The following is a 21,773-nucleotide window of genomic DNA, read 5'->3' as shown; positions in this document are numbered from 1 at the left end:
GGGGGGCTCTGAGCGAAGGCTCAGAGAGGAGATACTCACCTGTGGGTAATGCTTCAGACTTCCCTCCCCTGCTCCAGGCCCCTGAACTTCAACACAACACAGGTGGGGGCCTGGGGGTGGAGGGTCTGGAAAGGCAGCTGTGGACATGCATCTATACTCTGCTCCCTAACACCACATCACATCCACTTTTCCATTATAAAGATGGTGCATAATAGAAAGTCCATAAAATGGAAAAATAACACTTATCATCCTGACCATATATATATATACACACACACACACATTGCCATCTCCACAAATATATGTATACATATTTGGCTCCATTTTAGTAAATTCTATTCCAATTCTCTATTTTCAAAAGTATAGATTTTAATAGTTAGAGTCGTAATGGGCACATGCTCTGTATCTCATGGCCCCTCTCCTCCCCAGTCGACTCTGTGCCATCGACTTTCTTCAGGACTTGTGAGGTTAGCCAGTTTTCCTCTCTCGCGCTTCTCTTCCCTTCCTTTCTTTTATTCATCGCCCCCCCCACCCCGTTCTTTCTTTGTCCCTTCGTCTCTTTGCTTTTTCTCCCCTCTATGCTTTTCTCCTGCAATCAAGCCCAAAGCTTGCTGTAGGTTCCTAAGAGTCTTGGGAACAGTGAGCCCTGACTGGGTTTTGACACCGGCTCTCTTTTCCAGGAGAGCAGGAATCCAGTTCCAAACAGCCTCCTGTCTTGGGTCAGTCTCGGGCCAGATGCGTCCTAGAAGTAAATCGGGGTAAGTGAGTGGAAGAAGGGGAGGGGGTGGGATAACAATGGGCCAGAATGCCGCAGAAACAAGAGGGTGACATGCCGGCTCGGTGACTAGAGGGGATGGGATAGGAAGTGAGCACGTTGCATTTCCACAGCACCAAGGAGATGAAGCGTCTCACTGCCTACCAACAATCAGGAAGAATAATGGTCATAATCATTCAGATGGTTCCAAGCAACGCCCCCTGAGGAGGGTGAGGGGCTTCTTGTTTTGTGCTAAGTCCCGGATTCAGTTCAGTGGTGTTAGGATACAACCGGAGACAGTTTCATTTTTTTAAAAAAAAATGTGCAGAATCACAATAACATCACTGATACTCACACGGTCCTTTAAATACACAAAGCACCATTATATCACTCATACCCACAAAAGGAAAGAAAACCTTCTGGGTAGAATGTGAGGAAGCTGACATTTGACAATAAAGTTTCGCTGAAGTTTATATTATAAAGCTTTCACCAGAGCAATTAATATAAACACTTAAAATGATAAGCATTTTAAGAGGGGCCAAATCCAGCGATCGGAAATCTAAGAAGTGAAGGTATTGCTGAAGAGGGCAGCATGAATGAGCATGAACATTCAAAAGATGGAAGAGGAAGATATCTGGGGGTGGGGGGTGGGGGTGGCTTTCTTGATGAGAAAACATTACCAGCTCCAAGTACTCTAATAAAGGTAAATTGCAATTTATGATACTTCTTTGTGGCTCAATTTCCTTGGCAATTATTACATTAGAGTGACACTTCTATTGAATTATATGTTTCAATTACTATTAAAAAATCGAAGCCCTTAAGTTCGAGGAAATTATGAATGCAGCTTCTGGAGAGCTCTACCTCTGACTCCGCAAGGATAGGATCGTTTATCTCCTTAGCACTCGGAGGCCCATTATGCAGTGTGGGCCAGGAAGGAGGCTGTCTGCACAATAGTGTCCAACATTATCAAAGCACTTCTTGTGGATTCGACCATCTTCATGCTGTGTTGTGGTAACCCTAGGTGACCGGCCGCCTTTCTTTGCACAGGACACAATGGCAAATAGAAACATTAACTCTCACAATGTTGCAAGAATCTGCCTGCATTATTCCCTGACCTCTGGAAGATAATGTGTCATTTGCTGTACGGGAATAAAAGTTTGCAAAGCAGTTGAAAATATAATTGTGTACACTTCACTTGCTGAACCACCTTTCCAGGGTTTATTTGTTTGGCCCTTTGGAGCTAGTGAAGGGAGACTTTCCGAGAGGGGGCCGCGGAGGATTCCTTCCTCCCCCGCCCCCCAACTTTTCTCCCCGGGAAGATGGAGTGGGTGCTGAGCGTGGATCTTTGTGGGTGGGGAGGAGCCACTCCTGGATCACAAAGCCAGGGACGGAGGAGGAGCAAGATGGCCCTGTCTGTCTGAACACCCCTGAGGCAGGGCTCGGGGACATCTTCTTGATGGGTGGATATTTAGTAGAAGTCAATAGCTCAGTGGGCTTTGGTTTGATGCTAATGAGGCCAAGGTTATACAAGGGCCAACTGGTTTCCTTCTGTTCCCTCTGCTATAAACCACCTCCCATCGGCGGCCGGGCCTCTCACAAACGCAGGGAGAGGGGTAATGAAACGGCCCGAGGCTTCTCCCAGACAGATGGTTCCCCAGCTGTTTTTGCCGATGGGTAACTTTTGTTGCCACCACTCAACGTCCCCTTGAAAAGCCTGTCCTCCAAAGCCTTTCCGCTTCAGTTCTCCTGTGAAATGTCTTCTAGGCAACAGGAACTCTCTTCAAGACCATTCGCAGGTAGGTAATTTCTAACGTTCCAGACGTCCCTTATTGGCCCGCTGGGTCCGAGGTGGATGCAGGAGGGGTCCAGGAGCCTCCTGACCCACCTCAGGTTTGAGGCACCATTCCATCTCTTCAAGATAAATCTTCTCAGAAGCGCCCAGGAGTCCCCACCCTGGGGAGTCCCAGTGGCTCTTTATTTTCTGATCTGTGAAATGGGCATATTAATCCTTGCCCTTGCCGACTTGTAGGTTGGTATAGGAACCAAACGAGGAAATGTGGGGACAGCTGTGGGAAGTGTAAAGCACATGCTAGTAACCATGACCTCCGTCCTGACACCCACTCAAGTCTAAGTGATTTCTGTCAGCCACCTTGGTCCCGAGGCACATGCGCTGTTCTTTACTGACATTATGCTTCAGACCCATTTCATGTGTCAGTTACTCTCTCTCACTTGGTGTATCCTTTCCTGACAGCAGTGACAGGAATGGCTTTGAATTCCTTCCCCCTTTTTCCTTGGCAGTCCTCACAGAACACTCCCTCTTATGAGTAGCACTTGCCTCCCAACTTTATGAGTCCCGGGTCTCCAGAGAAACAAAATAACAGCATTTATTTTAAGGATTTGGCTCATGTGATTGAGGGAGATGGCAAGTGCAAAACCCATAAGGCGGGCTAGAAGGCTGGTGACTCAGGCAGGGGTTGATGCTGCAGACATGAGGTAGAATTTCTTCTCCCTAGAAAAATCTCAGTTATGCTTCTTAAAGCCTTCGACTGATTAGGTATGGCCCACTCACATTATTGAAGGTAATTTCTTTTACTTAAAGTCAGCTGATGGTAGATGTCAACCACATTTTAAAAAGACCTTCACAGCAACACCTGTATTGACATTTGATTAAAAAAAATGGGGCACCATAACTTAGCCAAGTTCACATAAAGTCAACCATCGCACCACCCTTCCATGGATGACTCCCCGAGGCCTCCTCTTGGGTGAGACCTTCTGAGGAGCTGCTCACCCCTTTTCCCTCTCTTTTCTCTCACACTCTATTTTCTCTACTTGCATGCTCTTCTTCCAGACACACACATCTTGGCTTTTGAAACACCACTCCCCCTACCCGCTGCTGTGCCCTGAGGACGTGATGTCAAGATCTCATCTTCCAGAAAAATTCATTGTTATTTCAGCAAGTTATCTGAGTTAAAACCATTATTAATATTTTATAACCTTGGCTGTGGTCAATCAGTTTCTACTTGGAGAGAGGAGGATTCCCAGTTAGAGGTAAGACAGATGTCACTTGTCAGAGTATTAAATCCTGACCCCCAAATGTTAACTTTCCATCCATTTCCAGTCCTCTTTGGTGCTGAGTACTGATTAAGCGTGATTTCAGAATAAAAAGGGAAGAGCTGACATGGTTCCCTCATCCATACACCCTTCTGCTCACCTCTTTCCAGAAACAAGGCTGCATACTAGATGCTGGAGAAAGACCCAGAGAGAGCTCCCTGAGCCTGGCCCCTAAGGACTGGCGCTCTACTATTAGAGCAGGCAGCAGAACAGAAAACCAGAGGGAAGGGAGACACAAATCTCTGGTGGAACCGAAGTAAACCAAAGGTTTACCCTTTAATGGATGACAGAGCTCATATACCTTGTACAATGAACTCCAAAATGGCGGGCGCTAAAGAACCAGTCGTTCTTAACTGTGAACAATTCAATGTGTGTATTTGCTGGTGGGTTACCTTCTCTCTGACTCTTTGTTTGGGAAACAGTGAACATTAGTTTGCATCTCCTCAGAGCACACTAGTTGAAGACTAAGGAAGCCTGTCCCAAAGTGACAAGGAAAGCGTGAGCAGGGGAGGAAGGAGTTGGGGGAACCTATGCCTTCCTCCCACAAATACATGGGAAGCAAGGACCACAGCCCAGAGTGGTACCGGGAGAGGAAGGTGGCTGAAGCTAACACCCTCGCTGACAAATCACAGAAATGCCTTATAAAATAAAGCAGGGCCAGGGGATAGAAAGTTCTGGGGGTTGCTGTTTTATTTAGGATAGCCAGAGAAGACCTATGAGCAGGGACCATCTAAGCAGAGACCTGAGAGAAGGGAGTTGAGAAAATGAGCCAAGGGGACCCGACAGTTTTCACAGGGCACCTTCTTTCCTTACATGATGAGGGCAGGTCCTAATCAATCATACATCTTGTATAGTCCCTGTGAGGGAAAGTACATATGTATGTGTTTGTGTGCATGCACACAATAAGAGCATTTATAAATGTAAACATAAATATTTTACATAGTTTATATAAATATAACATGTATATATTATTATTAACCCAAATATTAACCCAAGTTATCCCTGGGCAATAAGATTATAAGTGAATTTAATCATTTAGCTTTTTAAAATTTTTTTAATGTTTTATTTATTTCTAGGAGAGAGAGAGACAACGTGAGCAGGGGAGGGCCAGAGAGAGAGGGAGTCACAGACCTAAACAGGCTCCAGGCTCTGAGCTGGTAGTCAGCACTGAGCCCGTCGTGGGGCTTGAACCCATGAACCGCGAGATCATGACCTAAGCGAAAGTCGGACGCTTAACCGACTAAGCCACCCAGGCGCCCCTCATTTAGCTTTTTTAATGTTTGCTTATTTATTTTGAGAGAGAGAGAGAGAAAGAGAGCAAGCGGGGGTGGGGTAGATAGAAGGGGAGAGAAAACCCCAAGTAGGTTCCTCGCTGTAAGTGTAGAGCCTGAAGTGGGGCTCCATCTCGCAAACCATGAGATCGTGACCTGAGTGGAAATCAAGAGTCAGATGCTTAACCAACTGAGCCTCCCAGGTGCCCCAATCATTTAACTTTTTTTCTCTGACCTTCTCCCATATTTCGTATAGCAAACCTACTTTACATTTTTTTATCATACACTAATTGCCCTGTTGAATCTCCCAAATCAAATAGCTGTCTATTGAGAATTGAGTATTTTTACTATAAGCCCCTGTAGATAATGGTCACAGCTGTATCAAATGACCACTCGGTGGGTGCCAGGTATGGTTTCAAGAACTTTCTGTGCATTATCTCACTTACCCGCCCCCCCTCCCCCAGCAGCGCCTGAGGCAGGCACTATCATTACTGCCATCTTTCTATAGCTCCACTCACTCAGCTAGTGGGTGCCAGAGTCAGGTTTCCCCCCCCCAGGCCGTCCGAACTCACAGTCCCATTGCACTGCTGCCTCCGTGACAGGCCAGGGAAGCCTCAGGGCCTTCATTTTTAGCTGATTCTGAGAGGTGGGATGTAGAAGAAGCCATCCACGAATTATGAAGAGAACTACCTCAGTAACATACTGTGTCTGCTGTTGATACAGCAAAGGCCAAATGGAACCAGAATGAAAGCATTTGATCTGCCCACATCCCTGGTAGCTAGTCTATTTCAGACCAGGTGGAATGCAGAATTTCATACCCGTTTTGACTGCTCTGATGAACTGCAATAAATCAAATAACAGCAAAGGCAGGTCTTAGTACGATTGGACACAGGCTTGTGCTGAAACGCAGCTTTCTCCTCTCTCCTTCACTCTCCACTCCTCCACCCCCACGCACAGTGTCCTTTTGGAGGACACCAAAGATTGGATTCAGTCAGAATGCTAGAAGGTTTGTTGTTGTTGTTGTTTGTAATTTACAGGACTCTAACTATGTGATCTTATTTTTTTTTTTTAATTTTCGTTTCTCTTTTTCCTTTTCACTTTGCTTTGGCTGTTTGGGTGACAGGAGGTAAACACAAATTTCCTGGCTGCCCATGAGTCAAAGGGGCACAAAACTCACACATGCTAGAGACGCAGTGAGCAGCCCCAGCAACTGAGATCCACAGAGCACTGCTCGGACAAAAGCAGACTGAGGGAGGGCGAGAATGAGAAAGCCAAGCAGTGTCCGTGCTTGGTGGTTTCACAACTTAGTAAATGCTTGAAAATGAATCGCAGTGTAAGACTCCCATGATGGCCAAGGAGCTGGGCGGAAGTCGCAAAACCAGTGTGTATCTGCGGGTAACCCAACAGAATCAACCACTTCAAGTTGATGACTCGGTGAAGCAGACTAACAGCTTCAGTCAAAGGGGTTAAGCTAATTGCCACACCCGGGCATGCCCGGAGAAGTTCTGCTTCTGAAAGAACCAACGTTTCTTTTTTCAAGGATAAAGGAATCAGGTCATCTTTGCAGTAAAGAAGTGTTTTGTGTCTACGGTCAGAAGGAAAAGGTTGAAGAGGAGAGTGTCCCTAGGTCCTTAGTATGAGGTCTTGGTCAGTGTAAGTGTGGGAATATGCTCATGAGGGTGTCTAGGAATGGGGTGTAAGACGATGAGGAACAGAAAACATGCTCTCTGAAGCAAGGAGTTTAAAGTCCAATTGAAGCAAAAGATTCACATGTAAAATCACTAACTAGTGCTAGTGAGCATTAAAAAGCAGTCAAGAATTTTGGAGTGCCTGGCTGGCTCAGCCAGTAGAGCATGAGACTCTCGATCTCAGGTCGTGATCTCCTCAGTGTTGATGAGGAGCCTGCTATAAACAAACAAATAATAAATGGCGGCAAAGACTTTTCCCGTTGGTAAGATGGAAAGCAGAAAGAAAGAAGAGTCAAGCAAGACAGTCTTTAGAGAGGCATCTCTGGACCAGAGCAAATGAAAGTACAGTTTTCTCTCTCATAGAATTGCTTTGAGCTTGATCCCCAGAAGTTCACAGGTGAATAAGTGCATTTTCAGAGGTATTGGGGCAAGAGGCAGCAACCAGGCGACACACTGTCCCCTGTAGCCACTAGATAGCACAAAGGGTGTCACAAATCTAAGGAACTTCATGGGGCCCCTGGGTGGCTCAGTCTGTTAAGTGTCTGACTTTGGCTCAGGTCATGATCTCACAGTTTGTGAGTGTGAGCCCCACGTCAAGCTCTAGGCTGACGTCTCAGGGCCTGGAGCTGGCTTCGGATTCAGTGTCTCCCTCTCTCTCTGCACCTGCCCCGCTCATGCTCTGTCTCTCTCTCCCTCTCTCTCTCTCAAAAAATAAATAAACATTAAAAATATTTAAAAAACAACAACAACAAATCTAAGGAACGTATTTATAGAAGCTCTGCGCAGGGGCCTAGCGCCATAAAAATTGGTGGAGAACCAGTTGTTGGTGCAAATCTAAGTCATACCTACTTGCAAAACTACAGCCTAATCATACTGGGGAAATTAGTCTAGTACAGAGTCATAATCTGGGCCAAGAAGACCCCTCTGCTAATAAATAGATTATTCTGAGCTTTAAAAATTTTTGTGTTTATTTATTTTTGAGAGAGAGAGAGCAGGGGAGGGGCAGAGAGAGAGAGGGAGACACAGAATCTGAAGCAGGCTCCAGGCTCCAAGCTGTCAGCACAGAACCCAACGTGGGGCTTGAACCCAGGAAACATGAGATCATGACCTGAGCTGAATTTGGATGCTTAACCAACTAAGCCACCCAGACGCCCCTATTTTGATTTCTTTAACTCAGTCCTTTCTCAGATTCTAGCCGGCACCACAAAGGCTGTCTCAAAAACCATGAATTAGAAAAGAAAAGGGGCCACAGTTAGAGCTCAAGAGATGGCATTCAGGGGAGGGATGGTGGTCAAAGGGACAGGAATCTAGCAAAAGAAATCTGGAAAGAGAGGCCAGAGCAGAGGATGGCAAGCTGGGAGAAACAAGCTGATGGAAACAAAGATTGGAGAACGCAATAGGAAGGCAATGCGTGAAAGGTATACATGGAACAGAGAGGTGTAGGCCAGACAATGATCTAATATTCCTATGCGGTAACATGGAGGCTGTTGATTTAAATAGAGAAGCGCGGATAAATAGAGATTGTCATGGATCAAGTAATAGCTGGGGAATGAGAAAAAGGAGAATGTCAGTGAAGACCATTCTATCTAGAAGCCTAGAGAGCAGGCTTGGTTTCTATGCTAGGAAGGTGGAGCCATTGAAATTGGAAATCCCAGGAATGAAAAAGATAATTAATAGAGCAAAGTCCTGGGAGATGAGTTCCAGAGGACAGGTGTGTGGCTCATCCTTGGATGAAAGGACGAATCCTTGGAAATAGTGGAGGGAGACACAGAAAAGCTCATGAAGTATGGATGGAAATTTTAGGGAAACCATGTCAATTACCTTTGTTGTTTTGCTGTGAAGTTGAGAGTAATATCATCTGCTAAGAGGATGGAAGAAGAAACTAAGGACATGTGATGGAACTGTCAATTGGCATTGAGGGGCAGCTGAGACCGGAGACCCAAAGTCAGCAGTGGCACTCATCAGCGACCTTGATTTGTCTCCTGTAAGTCACACTGGGTTCAAGAGTGAAAAAGGCAGATAGTGTGGTTTATTCTGAGTCAAGATGTTGACAGGAAGATGCATCAAAAGGACAATTTGGCAAAGGAATTGAGGATATGGGTGGGCATAAAGGAAGAGGTGACCCCCCCGCCCCCCGCCCAGTATGACAGACTACTCATTGTTTGAAGGCCCAGAACTTTGGCTAAATGAAACACGAACCATTTTTGCATCGTTGTGTTTCCATTTATCATCTCACTATATTTGCACAGGTTAGATCAGCTGCTGGGAAAAGCTCTATGCCAAGCCAAAATTTCAGAACCATCCTTTTCAATGAGTGCCTGATCAGGATACTTCTAGTTACACAGGGTGTATCAGACACGGCCAGTGAGACTCTACTTCAGTAGTTTAACCCCCCCCCCCCAAAAGGCTTACCTCTTCTTGCTCATGCAAAATCCACTGAGCATGGATGACTGTCGCAGTTAGCTTGCCCTTACTTAGGGGTAGCAGTTGCTTCTATTTTGGGGCTTTTGCCATCTCAACGCACAGTCTTTCACGGGGCAGAAAGGATAGACGAGACATACCGATTATTAGTATCTCAAAGCAGAAGTGATACAACCCTTTGTTCACATTCCCATGAGCTCAAACTCATCTCAGTTCTCCAAACCAACTGCAAAGAAAGCTGGGAAGTGATGGAGGGCACATAGACATTCAGGAAGCATCCATCACGTGTGTTGAACCGGATCAACCACCAAGTATCCCAAGACTTGCACTTAGTAAATTTCGGGGAGCTTGACTCTTAAGTGATCAGGAGAAAAACACTTGCAAAATGAGAACTGTAACAATACCCGGGGCTGACCGTTCCACACGGACACAGACCAAGCAGTTGAAAAGTAAAAACACAAGTCAAGCTATAATTCTGTAATTGCCTCCTGTGCACGAAAATGTAGATTACAGGGAATATGGTCAAGGGTATTGTACCAGTGCTACACGGTGACTAATGGTAGGCACACGTGGGGTGAACATAGCCTCACGTATAGACTTGGCAGATCACTGTGTTGTACACCTGAAACTGATGTAGCACACTGTGTGTCAACTATACTTCAGAAAAATGCTTGATTAACTAAGTGTTGAAGATAAAATAAAAAAAGAAAAGAAAAGAAGAGCAACAGAAGCCACAAGATCGTTCGGTAAATCTCACACGTTGCTGTAATCACGTCTCCCCTCCCTGTGCCCAACTTGGCCAAACTCGAGTCTACTCACAGGAAATGGAAACACAAAGGCAAGGCATACTAGGAACCTGTGTGAACTTTCAGCCCGGGAGGCCACACAGGCTACAAACAAAGTGGAATGAAGTTGGAGGAACAACATGTTGTAAACCAAGCTGCCCTCCTTCACCGGAGTGCCCCCCACCCCACCCTCTAGGGTTCTTGGGGCTCCTCCGGCTTCCTTTCTTGCATGCTTTAGCTTATTTCCAAAGTGCTGGATGTTTCTTGTTATTATTTAAACTGTTCTCAAGACCGCGAGACGCTAACAGGCCTTTTCCACGAAACCGCACCGCTCTTGCAGGGAATGTGTTATTTCTTTTTAATTTGCTCACTGAGTCCTGAATAACTTTTCAGAGGGCTCCAGACACCGCGGTGTGACAGCGAACCCAAGGCGCGTCGGATGCGATGGAATTGCTCTACAAGTAACCTTGCCAAAGGCCCTTTTCGATGCACAAAGCTGGCTCTATCTTTGTATATTGAGGGAGCTAAATCAATGTTAAATGCTTGGCTCTTTTCACAGGACAATGACCAGGACCTAAGCTGCGTCCTTCCTTTTTGATTGACACTTGAAACGCAGAGCGGGAATCAGCCAGAGGCGCTGCTACAAGCCGAACCCTCTGCTGGGATAACCACTGGTGACATCTGCGGAAAGGCCGACAAAAGGCAGTTGAAAGCTGTGTTTGTTGCTTCCCCCACTCAGATCTCCTCGCTTTCATGGAGCTCCTTACTTGCTTTAATATTATGATTCAGCACCTGGCTTTTTTGAACCTTGCTTTAAACTTCAAAAGGCGAGGTGGTATTAACAAACATGAAACGAAAAAGTGGCGGTAGTTTGATTTACTGTTGTCGTCTTATCAAGGGGTTTTTTTGTCACCAGCTGCCACTTTCTGTCATCTTTGGAACCATTATCATTTCTCTAAAATCTAAAAGACTCCACTTAATAACAGCTTTGAATACAGGCAGGATCCGGAACATACACAGTCCTGGAGATGACAGGACCATCAAATGAAAAGAAAGATGTTGTTAAAAAAAAAAAAACAAAAAACAAAAAACAAAAACCCCAAAAACCAAAAAACAAAACCCATCCAAACCACACAAATAAGAGCTGTGCTACTCATGAGTGACCTTGATTTCAGAATTAAACAAATCAAACCCGAGTCTATTGTTCCTTTTGAATTCCACTGTAGAGTTTCCTTGAGAAGTTCCTTTTTGTTGTTGGAGCTGGTGGGGAGGAAAAAGCTCAGGCCGCACAAGGCTTCGCTGCGCAGCGGAGAGGAAGCCCGGCTGTCACGGAGGGGGTGAAATGACCTCTAGAGCGCAGTGGTTCAGCTAATTACCAGCTCCCTTTCACTGACTTTCTAATACTTTGAGCACCCACTTGATGCTGACAGCTACATAAACATCGCAAACTCTCACCAAGGATGAGGGCGTCCCATGCTCTGCTCTTTGCTAGGGACTGGCGGCTCTGAGCTTTCCAACCAAACCTTGAGCACCTAACGGGCCCCTAAGAAGCATGTGTGTTTAAAGCTGCATCCACCCGAGCAAGCTCGCTGATTAACCCTGCGATCTGTTTGGGACTCAGACGCATGAATTTGCTCAGAGCCACACGGGACCTTAAGGTTGCCCAGTCAGGTGGCTTTGACTCTCCCGAGGACCTTTGTAAAAATACTGATGCCTCCCCGAGTTCCTTCCCACATCCTCTGCATCCAATATGCAGAGGCTGTGCTATGGGCACCTGTGTTTATAAAAGTTCTCTGGGTGATTCTGATTTCCAAAGAGGCTGGAGAGTCAACCCTTCTAGCAAGAAGGCTTCCGAGAATCAGAAGGCTTCCAACCCTTGTTGAAGGTCCCACAGCAAGTATGTGGCACAGCTGGCCTGAGACCCGGTGACGGGAGCCCCAGCTAGCGCTTGGACCTCTGAGGGAGACCCGCAGATGAAAGGTGGAGAGTGGACAGTGGATGGAGCTCCTCAGCAGGGAGGGGTGAGGATTGGCTTCCAAAGACGCAAGTCACCGACCACATCCCTGCTGCTGTGGCCCCACCACCCTCTGCCCTGCCGATTCCAATCCCAGTCTGAACAACACTTCCCGAGCAAGCTTCCTGGTACCATTCTCACTGGGTTTCACTCACCCTCCCTCTTCCCTATCCCCTCAGGGCCTTGAGATACTAAGATGCGGAGGAAATAATTGCTAATTCCTGAGACACTTCATGGAAGTAAAAAATAGGAAAAAGGGTGAAGCTGTTCATTTAGATGTGGTCCGGCGCAAAACATCTCACTTGTGTGTGATGGGCTAAGCCACCTCCTTGAAACCAGTCATATATATTTGACCATCTTCTTGTCTTTAATGATCCAATAGCTCAAATCTGCTACTTCGTTACTTAGCATTGTTGGGGACAGCATCAAGAACAGCAGGCACTGGCCTCTTCTTACGAAGGTAGTTATGTCGCCTTGGCTGTGGATGGATACCAAGTAGCTTGGGGTGTTGGGCCATGGATCCTAAGTGTTCTGCTTACAGCTGGAGAAACGGGATGACTCCTGGAAGCCTCCCGGACCTTCAAAATAGAAAGGGGTGCAGTTAAGTCTGAAAATGAAGGAGAGCATGTTGGGAGCAGTCAGGGGGTCTGTTCTGGAAATACAAGGACTGTGACAACTTTATAAAACAAGAAAATAAACCCCAAACAAAATCATGAGATCTCTAGCCCTGCAAATCGGAACTCTTTTGGTGAGCTAAAGCAACATAATGATGAGAATAGTTTTATCTCCATGCCAGTTCTAAATAAGTGCTAGCAGTAGCCTGAAGGGCTGGGTTAAGAACAGCTCTGGGCTCAGTAGTAAAGCTATCATGAATGATTAGCAATATCTGCCGAGGACAGGGACACACATATATGTATGTCATTTCAAGACCTGATAGAGTGGTTAAAACAAGGTTTGAAATCATCCATGAATTTATAACCTAGCTCTACATTTACTAGCTATATGAGCTTAGACAAATTACTCAGACTTAGTTTTCTTGTCTGTAAAATGGGTGTAATACCTCATTCTGTGTTTCGAGATTTGAATCACAATAAATGTGAAGCCATCATCACACTGCATGCCATATAGTAAGTGTTTAATAAAATTGAAGTGATGATGATGATGATGATGATGATGATGATGGAGACAGTTAACTTACCAGTTGGAGGATGAGTTTCTATGGATAAACGCAAGTGATTGGGATCATTCTATAAAGGAGGAAATGAAAGAACATTCAACCAAGAAAATATTTCTACCCTTTACTCCACTTATTCTAACAATTAAATGAGAAAGGAAGAACTGAAGGAAGGAGAGAGAGAAAAAAGGAAAGAGTGGGAGAAGGAGGGAAGGAGAATAGGAGTGAAGGATGGAGGGAGGAAAGAAAGATTCAACAATGGAAAGAAGATTGGCAGAAAGAACAGAGAGTTGGTGGGGAGACTAAGACTGGGACAAAGTATCAGAAATTTTGAAGCATAAAATTCACCCCCTTTGGGGGCGCCTGAGTGGCTCAGTCAGTTGAGCATCTGACTTTGGCTTAGGATCTCATGGTTCATGAGTTCGAGCCCCACATCAGGCTCTATGCTGACAGCTCAGAGCTTGGAGCCTGCTTCAGATGCTGCGTCTCCCTCTCTCTCTGCTCTTCCCCTGTTTGCACTATGTCTCTCTCTTTCTCAAAAACAAACATTAAATTTTTTTTAATTCTTCCCCTTTTTTAAACAGTAGTATCAGCATTTGAGTTTATAATAAATTTGCTCTATTTTGGATAAAAAGATGACCCCACTCACAATAGACTACTTTTTCATAGCTGTGCCCCTTTGTTAATATATAGTTTCTTATCTCCATACTTCACACTGTCAGAGGGACAACATGGAAATGAAAATATATTACAGGATAGTGAGTAGAGACCTTCTGAGAGGACTCAGAAGAGATAGATATCATCGCCTGCTCTGTCATCCTGGCCAAGTGTCCTCGGACAGAGTCATCTAGCCATCTGAGACTGTTTCTTCTTTTGTGAAGTGGGAATAAGGAATCTCACTTGCTTACTTAAAGGGTTATTTTAAGGATGGCAAGAAGGTCATATGCAAAACACACCTTTGTCAACTGTATATTTGGTGTGTGTGTGAAGGGTGATGATACGAGTCTATTGTTGGCATAGATGGATCCAACTTCTTCGTGTGGTTTGAGGAAAGGACATTCTTCATTGTCTCAAAGCTCCCCTCGCCATCACACGGCCTTCCAAAATATCTCCCAAATCTTCTTTCTTAGGGATTGGAATTCTAATTGAAAGTGGAGATTTAATTCTTTTTCGTAACCAATTTACCATCCTGAGGCAAAGTTATAAAGATGTCTGCTTTTCTATGAAAAGGCAGATACTTACTAAGAGAGAATTAGGTGAGACATTGGGTTTCTTAGGAAACCAGAGTGAAGAGGCCAGGATGCAGGGCTGTTTTGATGGGGAGGAAAAGGCGATGCAACATAGTTTTGCACAGCAAGTAAGAGACAGACTGACCAAGGCTCCAATCCTGACTCCACCACTTATGAGCTGTGCATCCTTTGGCAATTTTACCCAACCTCTGTTGGCTTGCATTTCATTGTTGGTCTATTTATTTATTTGTAAGTATTATTGAGTGTCCACTCTGTGTCTTACTACCTATAACTACCTTGAGAATCTAATTCTTTATCCTAATGAAACTTGCGTGTTATTAGGGAAGACAAAATACAAATAGAGAAACACAGTAGAGTAAGCACTAAGAAGAGGTAGAAAAGCTACCATAAAAAGAACTAAATCAAGAGAAAGAGAAAGTGAGAACGGGGTAGGCAAGAAAAGCTGTTTGAGGACATGGCATCTTACTTAAATCTTAATGTAGAGATAGTGTTAGCCAGAGGGAAAGTCTGAGGGAGGGATATCCAAGGAGAGGAGATGTCAATGCAAAGTCTTGTTTTAATCTGGGAAATAATAATAAAGCTTCTAAGAAATGGTCAGATTTGAGATCGATATTAAAAGTTGAGTGGACAATGCTTGTTGCTGAATTAGGTATGGGAATGAGGGAAGGAGAGGAGTCAAAAATGACTCTGAGGGGTTAGTTTGAAAACAAGGCAAATGAGGAAGACTGGATTTGGTGGGGATGGGGAGGGAGGTCAAGAGTTCTGCTTTAGACATAATGTGTTTATCAAATTTTTGTGATATTTAGAAAATCTGAGAAGTGGCCATCATAACAGTACCTACTTATTGGTGTTTGAGAAAATCATTCAAAGGGCCTAGTAGAGAATCTGGTGTGGAGCAAATACTTGATAAATTGTACTTCCATGGAACGGTGAATACAAATGTCAAGTCAGCTTGTGAGATGGGGTGGTCCTTGTAGAGCCAAGAAACTAGACAATGATGACAGAGTGGAGGCCAGGACACAGGTAGAAAGAATCAAGTTTAGGAGGGAGAAACAAGAAGGGAATGAAGACATGGTTTGAATGCTTCACAGTTCTGCCTCCAATCCACCCTGTGTGGCATGCTGGAACACGCAGGGGCCATTTATAGAAGACAACTAGACCACACGGTCCATTCTGTAAAAACATTGTCTTTTTTTCCCCCCTCTTGAACTGAATGACTTGGCACTTTACGAATCACGAAGACGTTGCTTTGGCTCAGGATATAGAAACACTGTAGTGACTGCCAAACTTTCCTTCACTCGATGCTGCAGATGCAGGCTAGTAAGTGTGCCTGTTCTAAACCAGGGCAAAGTGCATTTTACCAAAAGACAAATGGCTTCAGTTCTTCTGTGGTAGGGTAAATCTATGCCAAATATTTTATTTAGCAAGTAGGTATGTCAAACTAACAACGTTAGAAGCGACTGTTTATCATCTACTTGGATAAATATCAAAGTCTTCTATGTCTGTTAAACTTCACCTATTTCTTTTTTTAAAAATTTTTTTATGTTTTTATTAATTTTTGAGAGACAGAGCACAAGCAGGGTAGGGCAGAGAGCAAGGGAGTAACAGAATCCGAAGCAGGCTCCAGACTCTGAACTGTCAGCACAGAGCCCAAAATGGGGCTTGAACTCACGAGCCGTGAGATCATGACCTGAGCTGAAGTCAGACGCTTAACCGACTGAGCCACCCAGGTGCCCTGAACTTGACCTATTTCTTATTGTGCATTTTTTCTGAGTTTGAAAATAGCAAAGCAAACCAAAACCAAAGCCACACAAATTCCATTCTTCCTGCGACTCCCTTCCCACACCCCTGTGGACACTTATCAGAGTCGTGCAGCAGCTATGATGGAAATGAGGACTACAGGACACTTAGAGTTAATCGTGCCAAATGGCAACAAATTCTCAAATGAGGGCAATTCTGGTTACTCATCTGACACCACACAGAGAGCCCAAGCTACAAATTCTTTCTTACAGTCCTGGGTCTGACCTCCTAACTGATCTGCTAAAGAGGTTTCTGAGTTTGGGTATGTAGGTAACTTGGTCTCATTTGGCAGCTGAGATGCATGAATTTGGAAAATAGAGTCATATGGATAATCTCTAAGATTTCCGTTCTCCATGTGCAGACATATAGACACACATACAGAAACTTCCTTTTTAGAGGGCAGATGTTAAAACCTTCTCTGTCTCAAATAACTTTTTGTAGGTAGAGAGGAAAAAAGTAGCAGAGGCTAACAGCACATCTCTATAGAAGTCTGAAAGCCTGAGACTTGACCAGACTCCTTTGGGACAGTCACTTGGCTCTTATCCAATGAAAAGAAGCCATGGGGTGGGGAAGTAAAAGACTGGCAGAAAGAAAAAAGTAGTATTTCAATTGAACTAGTTTACTTGAGAAAAGAAGATTTGAGTTCAGTCAATAGCAGTTGTATATTTTTTCCTTCTGTTGTACACAATTAATTATGTCTTTCTTCCCTTTTAGACTATAATATATACACCCAAATATATATATAATATACATACACCCAAAAAGAAAAAGGATTATGTCTATTGTTCAGCTAGTTAGCCATCTCCAGCACCTAAGGGAATGCCTGGTACATTCTAATCTGATGTAAAATATTTTTTGGACTCATGAAAATATTCATGCTTACAGGCACGGCTTATGAAAGAGTTTAGTATTAGAGAATTCTGCAGAAGCAAGCCTGTGCTATTTCATAAACTGCCAAGATAACTCAATTCGAACCAAAAGCCCTATACCCGTGTTTAACAGCTGTAACTCGGGTCATTTGTCTTGACTGGTCTATGTTACCAGGTGCACACATGGCCCGCGGTACCTGTTTAGCCCTTCCTAATCATAGACAAATTCATTCACAAGTCACAGAGGCTCTAGAAAACCATTCTGACCCAGATGATGGGATAAAAATACTTCCCATGAGACAATAAGGTGTTCTGTCGAGTGTATTTGACAGTGCGTTGTGACCAATTCCTTTAAGTCTTCTACCTACCAGAACAATGACAAGAAAACAGTGACAAGAAAAATGAGAAATGAATTCATGATGATGTTTTCACAAATTTGCCTACTGCCACCCCATTAGCCTCCCACACCATTCCCTACTAGAAGTTTTGATCAAGTTATTGAGCTTAGATAGGTTTCTGTTATTTGTGGCTCTTAAATGGAAGTGTCATTGTTCATGATCAGAAAAAAATTATTTTTCTCTTATATTAACAACTTTCAATTAACTTGATGCTGTGAATAAATCCAAAGCATAATAGCCTAAAATCATCCCTCTTCAATCACTTTTGCTCTGGATGCAAAGCAGAGGGGAGGAGGCAGGTTTCTAGGAAGGGCGACCTGATCCAAAATCACCCCAGATAAATTACGTAATAGTGACCCCATAAGTGGATGATGGGAGAGGTGAGGTGGGGTTGGACATGGTTCCAACCTCACATTCCACCTTGGCTTATCCTGGGTTCCTGTTCAACTCAAATGCCTAATTCTAAATATTAACTTCAGCTTTTAAGCCACCCCATGGTCACTTGACCAGTTGAGTAATCTTTACCTTGACAGAGCCTGTGATCTATGGTATTTACAACTTTCTCTCCATCATATTAGTGAGCAAGACATAAGGAGATGGAGAAGAAGACTGACAGACAAGACAATGTCCTCTTCTTAGGAAACACACCATTGGAAAAGAGCATGCTATTTTGAACTGCAGATATTTTGTATGCAATACGAAATGTTAAGCTTAGAAGAATTGCCAGTGAACTCCAGCTAAAAAGTCGAGGAAGCATTCTATGACTATTTCGAGAGAAAGAGAGAGAATATGAATGTATGTTCTGCCATAACATTCACTATGCAGGGTTCATCCATGAAACACAAATGTCCTGCCATCCAGAGGACAGAGCAGCAGCTGGGAGATTGCCTTCTGAGTCACAGTCACTGAAGTGGAACTATTTGTACAAGTTCAAAGGCACCAAAGACCTTGGCGATCAGCTGCCCGAGTGAATGTCAAGACACAAGATGACATCACTGTAAACTGGTAAACCCGAGGAAGATTTCCTATTTGGAATAGAAAAGTTCTGGGGATAAACCAAGCTTTATTCCTTTTTCTAAACAGCGTTTTCATCTAGGAGTGTCTCTGACCCACGGCCCTTGATGATTTATCATTCATCTAATTTAGCAAACTGTGAGCTCTCCAGAGAGAGACTGTGGTTTCTGTGATAATTGTAAGGTAGTAAAACATCTCATAAAATTGGCAATTGAGAAGGCAAAGAGAAGAGAGAGGTTTCTGCAGGAAAACAAGCTAAGAAGATGAGGAGCCGTCAGATGCAAAAGCCGAGGCCTTGCAGAACCAGGGTAGTAAGTGTATGAAAGGATAATGTCACCACTGTTCAGCAACCTCAGGAAGACATGATCATTGTCCCTCGTGGAAACATGCAACAACTTCTCCAGGACAGATACAAAGAAAACGGCTAAATAAAATCCAGGACTTGAAATCCTGGGAAATGATATGGGATGAAAATCTAAAAAGATAAAAGAAGAGTTTTGATAATTTGTATAGAACCTTGTTTAAAGGAAAGTTAGAGTAGTCAGTCCTATGTTCTCCACCTGTACGGGTAAGTCTTGGGCAGAAAAGTGATATATTCTTTGCCGCCAAACTTGTGTTCAGACGCAACAAAACGTTAGCTTCAATGATTCACATTAAATCTAAGAGATATGTGCATGTAGGCCGCTCTTAATAGGTGCTATTTCTAAAGGGTTCTTAGTCTGTTCCAGTGGAAGAGCTCTCTGATCTTCTTATGGGAATTTCAATCGGGGGCTGATCCTCTCAGCAATGAAAAGATGAGAATGCAACAGCAGCAAGATGGCGGCTGTCTGGCTGGCTCGGTCGGTAGAGCATGGGGCTCTTGCTCATCAGTTGGAGCCCCATATTGGGCTTAGAGCTTGCTTTAAAAAAGAAGCAGCAAGATGGGATGTAGGGAGGGAAGGAAGGGATAGTGCTAGAGGTTCCTATTGTCCTAACTTATCTGGAAATAATAACATACCTTATGTTTGCATAAACATAAATATTTCATTTTTAGGAATTGCTTTGTGATTACAACCTTACTCTAGCCTCATAACTTCTTTATCAGGTTCAAAGGCTGACATACGTAACTTCATTTGACAGATGAGGAATCAGACCGAGAATATTAGTTAAGCTCAAGGTTACCTAATGAATGAGTGGTCAAGTGAAGTCGAAGTCTCCACTGGCTGCTAGTGCTACCTATCTACTTCTATTGGCCAATTCTGACTTTAATAGTCCCCTGTGCACAGGATCCAAGATGGCTCTGCTTTCTAATAAGTGCGCACTTAGGACGCCATGTTCTAGTGAAGTGCAGTGTCATTTTGATGAGCCTATGAGGTGCATTGAAGCTGTTAGGAACAGCTGAGAGATCACAGACAGGATCACCTGTTTTGGCCACTAACTCTTCAATTCCCCAACACTGTGGCCCTGGCCCTCCCACCCTTTCCTCCTGCTCTAACTCCCATGGTGCATCTCAAAGAACATTCACACGTACAAAAGAGAATCACAGAGCTGTATGAAGAAGGCTCCGGCAAGTCCAAAGCTTCAGGCTATGTAACTGTTTTGAACACGTACTTCTGATAGTCTCTCCAGTTTAATTGGAAGAGTGGGATTTAGAACCAAGCGAAGTCATATGAACACAGGACTGGAACTCAAAACGAGTATGGTCCTTCTCTCTATTTCTTCTCTTCCTGTCGGTCACTGTCACCTGGTCTACAGGCAGGCCAGCTCTCATCTCAGCTGGCCAGCTCTACCTGAAGTATGTGCAAGTCTGACAAAAGCCCCGGTGAAAGCTTCAAATGCGAATTTACCTTCCCCCAAACTCTCCCTCCTCCTTTTAAATTGAGACATCTGTTTAAACCCCACCCTTCCCTCACGTGGATAGAAACAATGTGGGCTCTTATTTGGACTCCAGGAAAGAGACGATCTTGTGTGGATTCGTAGATTCTGGATTTTTCTCTCCTGCAATTACACGAGTGGCATAAATATAATTAAAAATGACTGTGGCTGCTATAACACAGCATGTGCGAAGGAAAAAAGAGACCAGGTCCAGATTTAATGCTTTAAAGCTCTTCTTTTGACTTATGGGGAGTCTGAGAAAGCAAAATTTTTACAGCCTGTCCGAGGTTCATTTGAGACTCACCTACTCAGGGAAATCTCCCCCACAGTCACCACCACCTTCTGCACAAAGGTCATCTCCTCCCTATCACCTCAGGCACTCCTGACATGTGCGCCTCTTGGACAGACATCCACCCCTCCGTCTGACCAGGCAGGAATCTTCCCGCGGGACCCTTAACGGACTGGATTGTCATTTCCTAGGTGGGGAAAAAAGCAAAAACAACGGCATATAAAGAAACAAAGTTCACAGTTTTCCCCAGATGGGCTTCAACAAGGACCCCTCTCCCCCGCCTGTGATCTCTCTCTCCTCCAAGAGAAACCAATTCCCAATCTCTTTGTACGGAATTACAGGTTTCGTCATGGGATTGGGGAGTCTTTTTGAATGGCTCGCCCAAGGTAATAATTTTGTAATCTGCTGTAGCTGAAGTAAGTATAGACCTGAGCTCGCTCTAGCCTCCTTCCCTCTCCTCCGTCCAGTGTCGTGTCCCCACCTAGGTGAAAACACTTTGCATATAAACAAACTCCTCTCAAAGACACCTCAACCTTGACATTTCTTTCTCCCGGTTCCAAACTCGCTTCCTTGTAAAACACCTCGCTCTCTGCCGTGCTCCCACATGAGGCCCAATTATCAGAATAATAATTAACAGGCTCTCATTATTTAGGATCAAACAATGCCCCCCTAATGAAGCCAAGAATAGCCAATGTGATCCCTTAAAATGGGGCGGGAGTTTTCCTTACACCTTGGGGCGTCTAATCCACTGGAACCATTAGGCACCGAGCTGCCCATAACGGCCTGTGTAACATTGAGTCAAGGACAGTTAATGGATGCCAGAGCACAGACCAAAGTGCTCCAAGCATGTCAGTCAAGACTAACCGGAGGCAAAAACATCAAAATGCAGGTTGGAGTTTTGACATTCCTGCAGGCTCTGAACGCCTCGCCAGTAAATTTTTAAAGTCAATATCCCCCTTATGCTCATGAACACTTTTCTGTCTGATGAGTAGGACTAATGTGGATCTGATTGAACTGTGACCAAAGTGGGGACTTTAAAGGCAGCTTTGAATGTGTGGGGGGCGGAAAGGGGTTTTTGGTG

The 21,773-nt window shown here is 44.3% G+C and overlaps 1 long non-coding RNA gene across 1 annotated transcript; it reads right to left on the bottom strand.

The window, feature by feature from the left end:
* Positions 1-560: 560 nt before the first annotated feature.
* On the bottom strand, positions 561-20,872 carry LOC120224851. Its single transcript, XR_005526681.1, has 3 exons — positions 20,708-20,872; positions 9,237-9,351; positions 561-742 (listed from the first exon to the last, which is right to left on the bottom strand). It is a non-coding gene; the product is annotated as an uncharacterized LOC120224851 (long non-coding RNA).
* Between the last annotated feature and the right edge of the window lie 901 nt (positions 20,873-21,773).

Source organism: Hyaena hyaena, unplaced genomic scaffold (assembly GCF_003009895.1).
Source record: "Hyaena hyaena isolate Hyena2069 unplaced genomic scaffold, ASM300989v1 scaffold_1271, whole genome shotgun sequence".
In the NCBI taxonomy this organism is placed as follows: domain Eukaryota; kingdom Metazoa; phylum Chordata; class Mammalia; order Carnivora; family Hyaenidae; genus Hyaena; species Hyaena hyaena.
Note: the sequence above shows the minus strand (reverse complement) of the source record. Positions and strands in the feature narration are given on the sequence as shown.